Source organism: Salmo salar, unplaced genomic scaffold (assembly GCF_965601325.2).
Source record: "Salmo salar unplaced genomic scaffold, fSalSal1 ptg000206l, whole genome shotgun sequence".
Taxonomy (NCBI): domain Eukaryota; kingdom Metazoa; phylum Chordata; class Actinopteri; order Salmoniformes; family Salmonidae; genus Salmo; species Salmo salar.
This window is the reverse complement of record NW_027675329.1, coordinates 1967501-1980189: the sequence shown is the minus strand read 5'-3', so window position 1 is coordinate 1980189 and position 12689 is coordinate 1967501. Positions and strand designations below refer to the sequence as shown.

Genomic DNA, 12689 nt, shown 5'->3' with positions numbered 1-12689 from the left:
GTTGTTCTTTTGTTCAGGATCCATTTTGAGACGACAGAGCAGAAAACACTACATGGAGATTATTGAAAAATAAAGTAAGTATTTCTGAACAATAATCTATTCTAATGGACAGAGTAAGAGAATGAATACTAGGAATGAGATATTACTAGTTAGTAGAACTGCTACTTGAGCTGAGTTGCTGATAGACAGCAGTTTTCAAAGTGGAAACTAATCAGTAGGTCTACATGTTATCAGTAAAACGTCTGGTAAAGATGGTGGAGGAGCTTTTACATTATATGGTTTTATGTTTATCTCAGGGTTTCTCAATCCTTTTGTTCTTACCAGCACTTACACACCGGATTCAACTAATCATCAAATATATATTTGAAGATAGATTTAAGGCATCATTAAAACCTTTTGGGTTTGTAGGCCTGTTTACAATTATTAAAGTCCTACAGTAATTCATATTTTGGAGGAAAAAAACACAGCTAAACTTGGTTACGAGTAAATTATATGTTTAGCAAAAATAACATAAGAAGGACTATAATAAAAAAACTGAAGCAAGATTCGGTACAATGTCATGATTTGCTGCTGTCGCATGCAACTGACTGTTACCTCTGGTTACTGTTGTAAATGCCTCTGGGTTTAGAACTCTGTGTCTCAGTGCCCTGCGACAGTGGGAAGTTCGTTTTGCATGGCCCGGTGCTACAGGTGAGTGGAGTTTTATTTTAAGGAACAATGGAATGGTCTAAAATGCGTAAACTCTGCGCACCCGGGGAGCCGGGCAATGCAAAACGAATTCACCCAGTGACCGTTGCTTTATTTCCTTATATGAAATTGAAAGTAACTTTGTAGCCCACGCAGTTACAAAATGTCTGTTGAAACTGTGGCTCATATGTCTCTAGAACGTTAGAACAGTGGTGGAAAAAGTACTCAATTCTCATACTTGAGTAAAAGTAAAGATACCTTAATAGAAAATGACTCAATTAAAAGTGAAAGTCACCCAGTAAAATACTTCTTCAGTAAAAGTCAAAGTATTTGGTTTCAAATATAATTAAGTATCAAAAGTAAATGTAATTGCTAAAATATACTTAAGCATCAAAAGTAAAAGTAAAGTAGTGATCATTTAAAATTCATTTTATTAAGCAAACCAGACGGCACAATTTTCTTGTTATTTTAATTTACGGATAGCCAGGGTCACACTCCAACACTCAGACATCATTTAAAAATGAAGCATTTGTGTTTAGTGAGTCCTCCAGGTCAGAGGCAGTAATGACCAGGGATGTTCTCTGTTTAGTGAGTCCTTCAGATCAGAGGCAGTAGGGATGACCAGGGATGTTCTCTGTTTAGTGAGTCCTCCAGATCAGAGGCAGTAGGGATGTTCTCTGTTTAGTGAGTCCTCCAGATCAGAGGCAGTAGGGATGACCAGGGATGTTCTCTGTTTAGTGAGTCCTCCAGATCAGAGGCAGTAGGGATGTTCTCTTGATAAGTGTTCAAATTGGACCGTTTTCTGTCCTGCTAAGCATTCAAATCAAATCAAATTTATTTTTATATAGCCCTTCGTACATCAGCTGATATTCTCAAAGTGCTGTACAGAAACCCAGCCTAAAACCCCAAACAGCAAGCAAAGCATGTGAAAGAAGCACGGTGGCTAGGAAAAACTCCCTAGGAAAAACTCCCTAGAAAGGCCAAAAACCTAGGAAGAAACCTAGAGAGGAACCAGGCTATGAGGGGTGGCCAGTCCTCTTCTGGCTGTGCAGGGTGGATATTATAACAGAACATGGTCAAAATGTTAAAATGTTAAAATGTTCATAAATGACCAGCATGGTCAAATAATAATAATCATAGTAGTTGTCGAGGGTGCAACAAGCACGTCCGGTGAACAGGTCAGGGTTCCATAGCCGCAGGCAGAACAGTTGAAACTGGAGCAGCAGCACGGCCAGGTGGACTGGGGACAGCAAGGAGTCATCATACCAGGTAGTCCTGAGGCATGGTCCTAGGGCTCAGGTCCTCCGAGAGAAAGACAGAAAGAGAGAAAGAGAGAATTAGAGAGAGCATATTTAAATACACACAGGACACCGGATAAGACAAGAGAAATACTCCAGATGTAACAGACTGACCCTAGCCCCCCGACACATAAACTACTGCAGCATAAATACTGGAGGCTGAGACAGGAGGGATCAGAAGACACTGTGGCCCCATCCGATGATACCCCCGGACAGGGCCAAACAGGCAGGATATAACCCCACCCACTTTGCCAAAGCACAGCCCCCACACCACTAGAGGGATGTCTCCAACCACCAACTTACCGTCCTAAGACAAGGCCGAGTATAGCCCACAACGATCTCCGCCATGGCACAACCCAAGGGGGGGGGGGGGGGGGGCGCCAACCCAGACAGGAAGACCACGTCAGTGACTCAACCCACTCAAGTGACGCACCCCTCCCATGGACGGCATGGAAGAACACCAGTAGGCCAGTGACTCAGCCTCTGTAAAAGGGTTAGAGGCAGAGAATCCCAGTGGAAAGAAGGGAACCGGCAAGGCAGAGACAGCAAGGGCGGTTCGTTGCTCCAGCCTTTCCGTTCACCTTCACACTCCTGGGCCAGACTATACTTAATCATAGGACCTACTGAAGAGATAAGTCTTCAGTAAAGACTTAAAGGTTGAGACTGAGTCTGCGTCTCTCACATTGGTAGGCAGACCATTCCATAAAAATGGAGCTCTATAGGAGAAAGCCCTACCTCCAGCCGTTTGCTTAGAAATTCTAGGGACAATTAGGAGGCCTGCGTCTTGTGACCGTAGCGTACGTGTAGGTATGTACGGCAGGACCAAATCGGAAAGATAGGTAGGAGCAAGCCCATGTAATGCTTTGTAGGTTAGCAGTAAAACCTTGAAATCAGCCCTTGCCTTAACAGGAAGCCAGTGTAGGGAGGCTAACACTGGAGTAATATGATCAAATTTTTTGGTTCTAGTCAGGATTCTAGCAGCCGTATTTAGCACTAACTGAAGTTTATTTAGTGCTTTATCCGGGTAGCCGGAAAGTAGAGCATTGCAGTAGTCCAGCCTAGAAGTAACAAAAGCATGGATTAATTTTTCTGCGTCATTTTTGGACAGAAAATTTCTGATTTTTGCAATGTTACGTAGATGGAAAAAAGCTGTCCTTGAAACAGTCTTGATATGTTCTTCAAAAGAGAGATCAGGGTCCAGAGTAACGCCGAGGTCCTTCACAGTTTTATTTGAGACGACTGTACAACCATCCAGATTAATTGTCAGATTCAACAGAAGATCTCTTTGTTTCTTGGGACCTAGAACAAGCATCTCTGTTTTGTCCGAGTTTAAAAGTAGAAAGTTTGCAGCCATCCACTTCTTTATGTCTGAAACACAGGCTTCTAGCGAGGGCAATTTTGGGGCTTCACCATGTTTCATTGAAATGTACAGCTGTGTGTCGTCTGCATAGCAGTGAAATTTAACATTATTTTTTCGAATGACATCCCCAAGAGGTAAAATATATAGTGAAAACAATAGTGGTCCTAAAACGGAACCTTGAGGAACACCGAAATTTACAATTGATTTGTCAGAGGACAAACCATTCACAGAGACAAACTGATATCTTTCCGACAGATAAGATCTAAACCAGGCCAGAACTTGTCCATGTAGACCAATTTGGGTTTCCAATCTCTCCAAAAGAATGTGGTGATCGATGGTATCAAAAGCGGCACTAAGATCTAGGAGCACGAGGACAGATGCAGAGCCTCGGTCTGACGTCATTAAAAGGTCATTTACCACCTTCACAAGTGCAGTCTCAGTGCTATGATGGGGTCTAAAACCAGACTGAAGCGTTTCGTATACATTGTTTGTCTTCAGGAAGGCAGTCAGTTGCTGTGCAACAGCTTTTTCTAAAATTTTGGAGAGGAATGGAAGATTCGATATAGGCCGATAGTTTTTTATAATTTCTGGATCAAGATTCGGCTTTTTCAAGAGAGGCTTTATTACTGCCACTTTTAGTGAGCTTGGTACACATCCGGTGGATAGAGAGCCGTTTATTATGTTCAACATAGGAGGGCCAAGCACAGGAAGCAGCTCTTTCAGTAGTTTAGTTGGAATAGGGTCCAGTATGCAGCTTGAGGGTTTGGAGGCCATGATTATTTTCATCATTGCGTCAAGAGATATAGTACTAAAACACTTTAGTATCTCCCTTGATCCTAGGTCCTGGCAGAGTTGTGCAGACTCAGGACAATGGAGCTTTGGAGGAATACCCAGATTTAAAGAGGAGTCTGTAATTTGCTTTCTAATGATCATGATCTTTTCCTCAAAGAAGTTCATAAATTTATTACTGCTGAAGTGAAAGCCATCCTCCATTTGCGAAGGCTGCTTTTTAGTTAGCTTTGCGACAGTATCAAAAAGAAATTTCGGATTGTTCTTATTTTCCTCAATTAAGTTGGAAAAATAGGATGATCGAGCAGCAGTAAGGGCTCTTCGATACTGCACGGTACTGTCTTTCCAAGCTAGTCGGAAGACTTCCAGTTTGGTGTGGCGCCATTTCCGTTCCAATTTTCTGGAAGCTTGCTTCAGAGCTCGTGTATTTTCTGTATACCAGGGAGCTAGTTTCTTATGACAGATGTTTTTAGTTTTTAGGGGTGCAACTGCATCTAGGGTATTGCGCAAGGTTAAATTGAGTTCCTCGGTTAGGTGGTTAACTGATTTTTGTCCTCTGACGTCCTTGGGTAGGCAGAGGCAGTCTGGAAGGGCATCAAGGAATCTTTGGGTTGTCTGAGAATTTATAGCACGACTTTTAATGCTCCTTGGTTGGGGTCTGAGCAGATTATTTGTTGCAATTGCAAACGTAATAAAATGGTGGTCCGATAGTCCAGGATTATGAGGAAAAACATTTAGATCCACAACATTTATTCCATGGGACAAAACTAGGTCCAGAGTATGACTGTGGCAGTGAGTAGGTCCAGAGACATGTTGGACAAAACCCACTGAGTCGATGATGGCTCCGAAAGCCTTTTGGAGTGGGTCTGTGGACTTTTCCATGTGAATGTTAAAGTCACCAAAAATTAGAATATTATCTGCTATGACTACAAGATCCGATAGGAATTCAGGGAACTCAGTGAGGAACACTGCATATGGCCCAGGAGGCCTATAAACAGTAGCTATAAAAAGTGAGTGAGTAGGCTGCATAGATTTCATGACTAGAAGCTCAAAAGACGAAAACGTCATTGTTGTTTTTTTTTTTGTAAATTGAAATTTGCTATCGTAAATGTTAGCAACACCTCCGCCTTTGCCGGATGCACGGGGGGTATGGTCACTAATGTAACCTGGGGGTGAGGCCTCATTTAACACAGTAAATTCATCAGGCTTAAGCCATGTTTCAGTCAGGCCAATCACGTCAAGATTATTATCAGTGATTAGTTCATTGACTATAACTGCCTTGGAAGTGAGGGATCTAACATTAAGTAACCCAATTTTGAGATGTGAGGTATCACAATCTCTTTCAATAATGGCAGGAATGGAGGAGGTCTTTATACTAGTGAGATTGCTAAAGCGAACACCGCCATTTTTAATTTTGCCCAACCTAGATCGAGGCACAGACACGGTCTCAATGGGGGAAGCTGAGCTGACTACACTGACTGTGCTAGTGGCAGACTCCACTAAGCTGGCAGGCTGGCTAACAGCCTGCTGCCTGGCCTGCACCCTATTTCATTGTGGAGCTAGAGGAGTTAGAGCCCTGTCTATGTTCGTAGATAAGATGAGAGCACCCCTCCAGCTAGGATGGAGTCCGTCACTCCTCAACAGGCCAGGCTTGGTCCTGTTTGTGGGTGAGTCCCAGAAAGAGGGCCAATTATCTACAAATTCTATCTTTTGGGAGGGGCAGAAAACAGTTTTCAACCAGCGATTGAGTTGTGAGACTCTGCTGTAGAGCTCATCACTCCCCCTAACTGGGAGGGGGCCAGAGACAATTAATCGATGCCGACACATCTTTCTAGCTGATTTACACGCTGAAGCTATGTTGCGCTTGGTGACCTCTGACTGTTTCATCCTAACATCGTTGGTGCCGACGTGGATAACAATATCTCTATACTCTCTACACTCGCCAGTTTTAGCTTTAGCCAGCACCGTCTTTAGATTAGCCTTAACGTCGGTAGCCCTGCCCCCTGGTAAACAGTGTATGATCGCTGGATGGTTAGTTTTAAGTCTAATACTGCGGGTAATGGAGTCGCCAATGACTAGGGTTTTCAATTTGTCAGAGCTAATGGTGGGAGCCGTCGGCGTCTCAGACCCCACAACGGGAGGAGTAGAGACCAGAGAAGTCTCGGCCTCCGACTCCGACTCGCTTAATGGGGAGAACCGGTTGAAAGTTTCTGTCGGCTGAATAAGCGACACCGGTTGAGCATTCCTACAGCGTTTCCCTCCAGAAGCCATGAGAAAGATGTCCGGCTGCGGGGACCGTGCGAGGGGGTTTATACTAACGTTACTATCTGTACTTACTGGTGGCACAGACGCTGTTTCATCCTTTCCTACACTGAAATTACCCTTGCCTAACGATCGCGTCTGAAGCTGGGCTTGCAGCACAGCTATCCTTGCCGTAAGGCGATCGTTCTCCTGTATATTATAAGTACAACGACTGCAATTAGAAGGCATCATGTTAATGTTACTTAGCTTCGGCTGTTTGAAGTCCTGACGAACCATGTCCAGATAAAACCTCCGGGGATGAATGAAAAAAGTTGAGTGAGGAAAAAAGTTGAGTGAGGGAAAAAGTAAAAATATACAGTAATGAAAAAGTAAAAAACCGTCAGGTATCAAAGTAAGATCGGCAACAAAAACGCACAGCATTCAACATGTAACGAGTACTTTTGGGTGTCAGGGAAAATGTATGGAGTAAAAAGTACATCATTTTCTTCATGAATGTAGAGAAGTAAAAGAGAAAGTTGTTAAAAATATATTTCTCAAAGATATAATGAATGAATGAGAACAATTGACATTCAAGAATTAGTCACTGTGTTAACCACAACCAACATGCTGGATCTCTGTTTAGTTGTCACTGTGTTAACCACAACCAACATGCTGGATCTCTGTTTAGTTGTCACTGTGTTAACCACAACCAACATGCTGGATCTCTGTTTAGTTGTTACTGTGTTAACCACAACCAACATGCTGGATCTCTGTTTAGTTGTCACTGTGTTAACCACAACCAACATGTTGGATCTCTGTTTAGGACGTCACTGTGTTAACCACAACCAACATGCTGGATCTCTGTTTAGTTGTCACTGTGTTAACCACAACCAACATGCTGGATCTCTGTTTAGTTGTCACTGTGTTAACCACAACCAACATGCTGGATCTCTGTTTAGTTGTTACTGTGTTAACCACAACCAACATGCTGGATCTCTGTTTAGTTGTCACTGTGTTAACCACAACCAACATGCTGGATCTCTGTTTAGTTGTCACTGTGTTGACCACAACCAACATGCTGGATCTCTGTTTAGTTGTCACTGTGTTAACCACAACCAACATGCTGGATCTCTGTTTAGTTGTCACTGTGTTAACCACAACCAACATGTTGGATCTCTGTTTAGTTGTTACTGTGTTGACCACAACCAACATGCTGGATCTCTGTTTAGTTGTCACTGTGTTAACCACAACCAACATGCTGGATCTCTGTTTAGTTGTCACTGTGTTAACCACAACCAACATGCTGGATCTCTGTTTAGTTGTCCCTGTGTTGACCACAATCAACATGTTGGATCTCTGTTTAGGGGTCAGTGCTCTAAAATGAGTCTCTCTGGGGAGAGAGAGGAGGGGGGCCCTGCCTCTAAAATGCATCTCTCTGGTGGACATGACACCAAAGCTAAGAGGTAAGATGACAATTTTATGAAGAATTTATTAACTTTATTTCCAAAATAAATAGCTATCTTAAGATGAATGCAGTTACTGTAAATCTCTCTGGATAAGAGCATCTGCTAAATCAGGGGTTCTCAATCCGGGGTCTGTGGAGGTACTGCAGGGGTTCTCAATCCGGGGTCTGTGGAGGTACTGCAGGGGCTCCACGGCACCCTGACTGTACTCGTTGCAATGTAACACATTTGATAGAATTTTCACATGACACGACCACTTTGCCTACTCTTAATTATTGCCTAATATAATGGAATGCATATTTTCTTTACCAATTCTGATCGTTGTTACAAGAAGAATTTTGACAATATTCCCGTTATATCAACACACTCTTCACACCCGTTTAACAACTCTAAATAGCTTTGGCATAGTAGGCATCAAGTCCCTTGCCAATAATGTTGCCTGCAACGTTGCATACAATGTTCATTTTCATCGAACACAGATTACGCCCTAGATGTCTTCAATTGCCCAATTTATAGCCATGCCAAATTTAGGATAATTTTTTTAACAATGTGATGTTGTGCTCCCAAGGGAGAACTTGAAATAACATGATGTGGATAATTAAATAATCAAAAGAAAAACGTGTTAATTTTACACTCAGAAAAGAAGGTTCCTTATAGAACCAAAAAGGCTTCTATCACTTCCTTAATATATGGAACCACTAAAAGTGATATATATTTTGGGGTTCAGTGAAGAAGAACCTCTAGAGTTCTGATCAATGAAAGGTGAATGTTTTGAGGATGTGAACCCAGCAGCCCTCCAGTGGTCAGATCAATTCCTCCTGTTTTTTCCAGCGCCCGGCCCGGGATTCAAACCAGCCACCTTTCAGCCACAGGTCCAACTCCTGCCACAGCTCCAACTCCTGAGTTAATCTTGGGAAATTAGCATAAATTAATCTGCCAAAATGAAGACAAAATGCTTTGGAGACATACATGGTATCACTTGTTATACATAAGTATTATACATAAATCATTGCCAAAAGCACAGGACATATATTATTTATGGATTGATCATATCAAATATCAAAACATTATTTTAACTACTACAAAGCATTTACATGTGGCTCAGGAACCACTGACTCACTGCATTGTTCTATAGTATTATCAAGACACCTGCTGTTAACTCAGAAACTACTTAGGACAGCTCACGAGGTGTCCTAAATATCTGCTGACTAGGTGGGACTAGAGATTTCATGCATAGCTTTAATTTATTCCCGGAAGTGTCAAATGTCTTTATTCTCAGCACTTATACGACCACTTCTCTACTCTGAGACGCTTTGTGGATATGGGCCTAGATCTCAAAATATTGTTATAAAAAAAGTGGAACGTTTGTTTAACATAATAATAAAAAATGAATATTACTAATGTAACCCACTGTAAAGACTGGGCTTAGTTGATTGTGTTGCACTGCTCATGTCCGCGTTCTGGAACTGTCCGAGTCCACGTCCTGTGTGGCACCAAGAATATTGTCCGGTTACGCGCAGAGTGGACTAAGGTAAATTTTGGGGAATAACGATGGAGTTTGTTACAGTGTTGAAACGCCAAACTTTATTGTTCAATTAGCTTTTTGCTTTACGGTCAGGGACAGTATGAGTGTAGCCAGATCCTTTTCACTCTCTATCCTTGTTTCATTTTGTGGTTCACCGGATTCGTCATCATCATCGAGACAAACGACAGACGAACGTCCTGCTAGCGAGCCAAGCTAGTCGGTAAAGCTAGGTAAGCTAGCTAGCTACTCTACCAGCAGCATCCTAGTTATCCTAGCTAGTCGGTACAGCTAGGTAAGCTAGCTAGCTACTCTACCAGCAGCATCCTAGTTATCCTAGCTAGTCGGTACAGCTAGGTAAGCTAGCTAGCATCTCTACCAGCAGCATCCTAGTTATCCAAGCTAGTAGGTACAGCTGGGTAAGCTAGCTAGCTAGCTACCCTACCAGCAGCATCCTAGTTATCCTAGCTAGTCGGTACAGCTGGGTAAGCTAGCTAGCTACTCTACCAGCAGCATCCTAGTTATCCTAGCTAGTCGGTACAGCTGGGTAAGCTAGCTAGCTACTCTACCAGCAGCATCCTAGTTATCCTAGCTAGTTGGAACAGCTGGGTAAGCTAACTAGCTACTCTACCAGCAGCATCCTAGTTATCCAAGCTAGTCGGTACAGCTGGGTAAGCTAGCTAGCTAGGTACCCTACCAGCAGCATCCTAGTTATCCTAGCTAGTCGGTACAGCTGGGTAAGCTAGCTAGCTACTCTACCAGCAGCATCCTAGTTATCCTAGCTAGTCGGTACAGCTGGGTAAGCTAGCTAGCTACTCTACCAGCAGCATCCTAGTTATCCTAGCTAGTTGGAACAGCTGGGTAAGCTAACTAGCTACTCTACCAGCAGCATCCTAGTTATCCTAGCTAGTCGTTACAGCTAGGTAAGCTAGCTAGCTACTCTACCAGCAGCATCCTATTTATCCTAACTAGTCGTTACAGCTAGGTAAGCTAGCTAGCTACTCTACCAGCAGCATCCTAGTTATCCTAGCTAGTCGGTACAGCTAGGTAAGCTAGCTAGCTACTCTACCAGCAGCATCCTAGTTATCCTAGCTTGTCGGTACAGCTAGGTAAGCTAGCTAGCTACTATACCAGCAGCATCCTAGTTATCCTAGCTAGTCGGTACAGCTAGGTAAGCTAGCTAGATACTCTACCAGCAGCATCCTAGTTATCCTAGCTAGTCGGTACAGCTGGGTAAGCTAGCTAGCTACTCTACCAGCAGCATCCTAGTTATCCAAGCTAGTTGGTACAGCTAGGTAAGCTAGCTAGCATCTCTACCAGCAGCATCCTAGTTATCCAAGCTAGTCGGTACAGCTGGGTAAGCTAGCTAGCTAGCTACCCTACCAGCAGCATCCTAGTTATCCTAGCTAGTCGGTACAGCTGGGTAAGTTAGCTAGCTACTCTACCAGCAGCATCCTAGTTATCCAAGCTAGTTGGTACAGCTAGGTAAGCTAGCTAGCATCTCTACCAGCAGCATCCTAGTTATCCTAGCTTGTCGGTACAGCTGGGTAAGCTAGCTAGCTACTCTACCAGCAGCATCCTAGTTATCCTAGCTAGTCGGTACAGCTAGGTAAGCTAGCTAGCTACTCTACCAGCAGCATCCTAGTTATCCTAGCTAGTCGGTACAGCTGGGTAAGCTAGCTAGCTACTCTACCAGCAGCATCCTAGTTATCCTATCCTCCCTCTCTCGTTGACGGATGCTGGCTACCTCTGTCCGGTTCTCCTCTCTTCACTAGATGGATGGTAACTTTAGTGTTTAACCCCTCTGTATCCAAGGACCAATCTTTTGAATATTTTTTTCGGGGCGCCTCAAGTAGGCTGGACACATTCCTTTTTTTATTTTTTATTCTCAGCTGCCTCACCAACGTCTGAATGTGCATTAATAACTTTTAATTGGTAAATATTTCCAATAGATCGCAGCATAAGACCATGAAGCATCAGTTATAGGCTACAAGCAGCAATATGATTGACATAAAATAGCATGCAACCCCAGACTATATGTCCCATGATTTTCTAAAATGGTCACTCATTAACATAACTTTAGTTAGCTATATATCTCGTTTTAGGGCTGTGTTGCTTTTAGGAGAGCAAATTAATAGTGACTAGAGCAGGTATTGAACCTCAGTATACATTTATTATAAAAAGTCATCTTAATATCTGATATTGCGAGTAAACAACCTCAGAATAGAAAAGACAAGAGTGCGTCTTCCAGCCCACCAATAAATTACATCATTCAACCCTCCCGGTTAGTAAATTTACCTCAACATGCCCCTGGAGAAGGCAGAGCGATGACACCAGCTTTTTACCGGGGCTGAGTTGACTACTAGAGAGAGAAGGCAGAGCGACGACACCAGCTTTTTACCGGGGCTGAGTTGACTACTAGAGAGAGAAGGCAGAGTGACGACACCAGCTTTTTACCGGGGCTGAGTTGACTACTAGAGAGAGAAGACAGAGTGACGACACCAGCTTTTTACCGGGGCTGAGTTGACTACTAGAGAGAGAAGGCAGAGTGATGACACCAGCTTTTTACCGGGGCTGAGTTGACTACTAGAGAGAGAAGGCAGAGTGAAGACACCAGCTTTTTAGCGGGGCTGAGTTGACTACTAGAGAGAGAAGACAGAGTGGCTCGATGCTGGTTGATGAATTTGACAATGAATGTACCTGGAAAATACGTTTTTCTCAACTAGAGGTGACTGAATTAATGTTCAGACTTATTGATAATCGTTATATTAATGAACTATAATTTCAAAACATGAGCATAAAAACAGGTAATAATAAACATGAATCATCATTATATTACTTCACAGTAGTCTGTTAAATGCTTTTTCAGTCCTTCCTCTTGTGTTAGCAGTGTGTAAAGGGACAGAAAGAAGCCACACAGGAGTTTTCCTGTGAGGGGGAGTGGTGGTGCATCCACGGAGAAAACTAATCTAATCTTCTGAAATGTCATTTGTGGTCTTATGCTGCCATCTATTGGAATTATTTAGCAACTGCAGTAGTACTGAATAATGTGTTATTCCTTACTAAAGTAGTAATTACTCAGAATTGCAAAATATAACATTTTCTAGTTCATTTTACCACTTATAATAAAATAAAAAGTTTATAGCATAACAAACAATTAAACTGACATAAAACAAAAACACCATACATTTAGTTGATTATATATATAAAACTATTTATTTAGATGGGTGACATTATCTGCCAAAGTAACAGCCCTGTAGACAAAGAAGAGCTCTCCAGTAGGTACCAAAACATTCAAAGGACCTTTTTCTCAAAAGTGAGGTTCCAAG

The 12689-nt window shown here is 42.6% G+C and overlaps 1 long non-coding RNA gene across 1 annotated transcript; it reads left to right on the top strand.

The window, feature by feature from the left end:
* LOC123733274 (uncharacterized) lies at positions 1 to 9244 on the top strand. Its single transcript, XR_014383231.1, has 3 exons — positions 1 to 74; positions 7740 to 7838; positions 8670 to 9244. It is a non-coding gene; the product is annotated as an uncharacterized LOC123733274 (long non-coding RNA).
* Positions 9245 to 12689: the final 3445 nt, after the last annotated feature.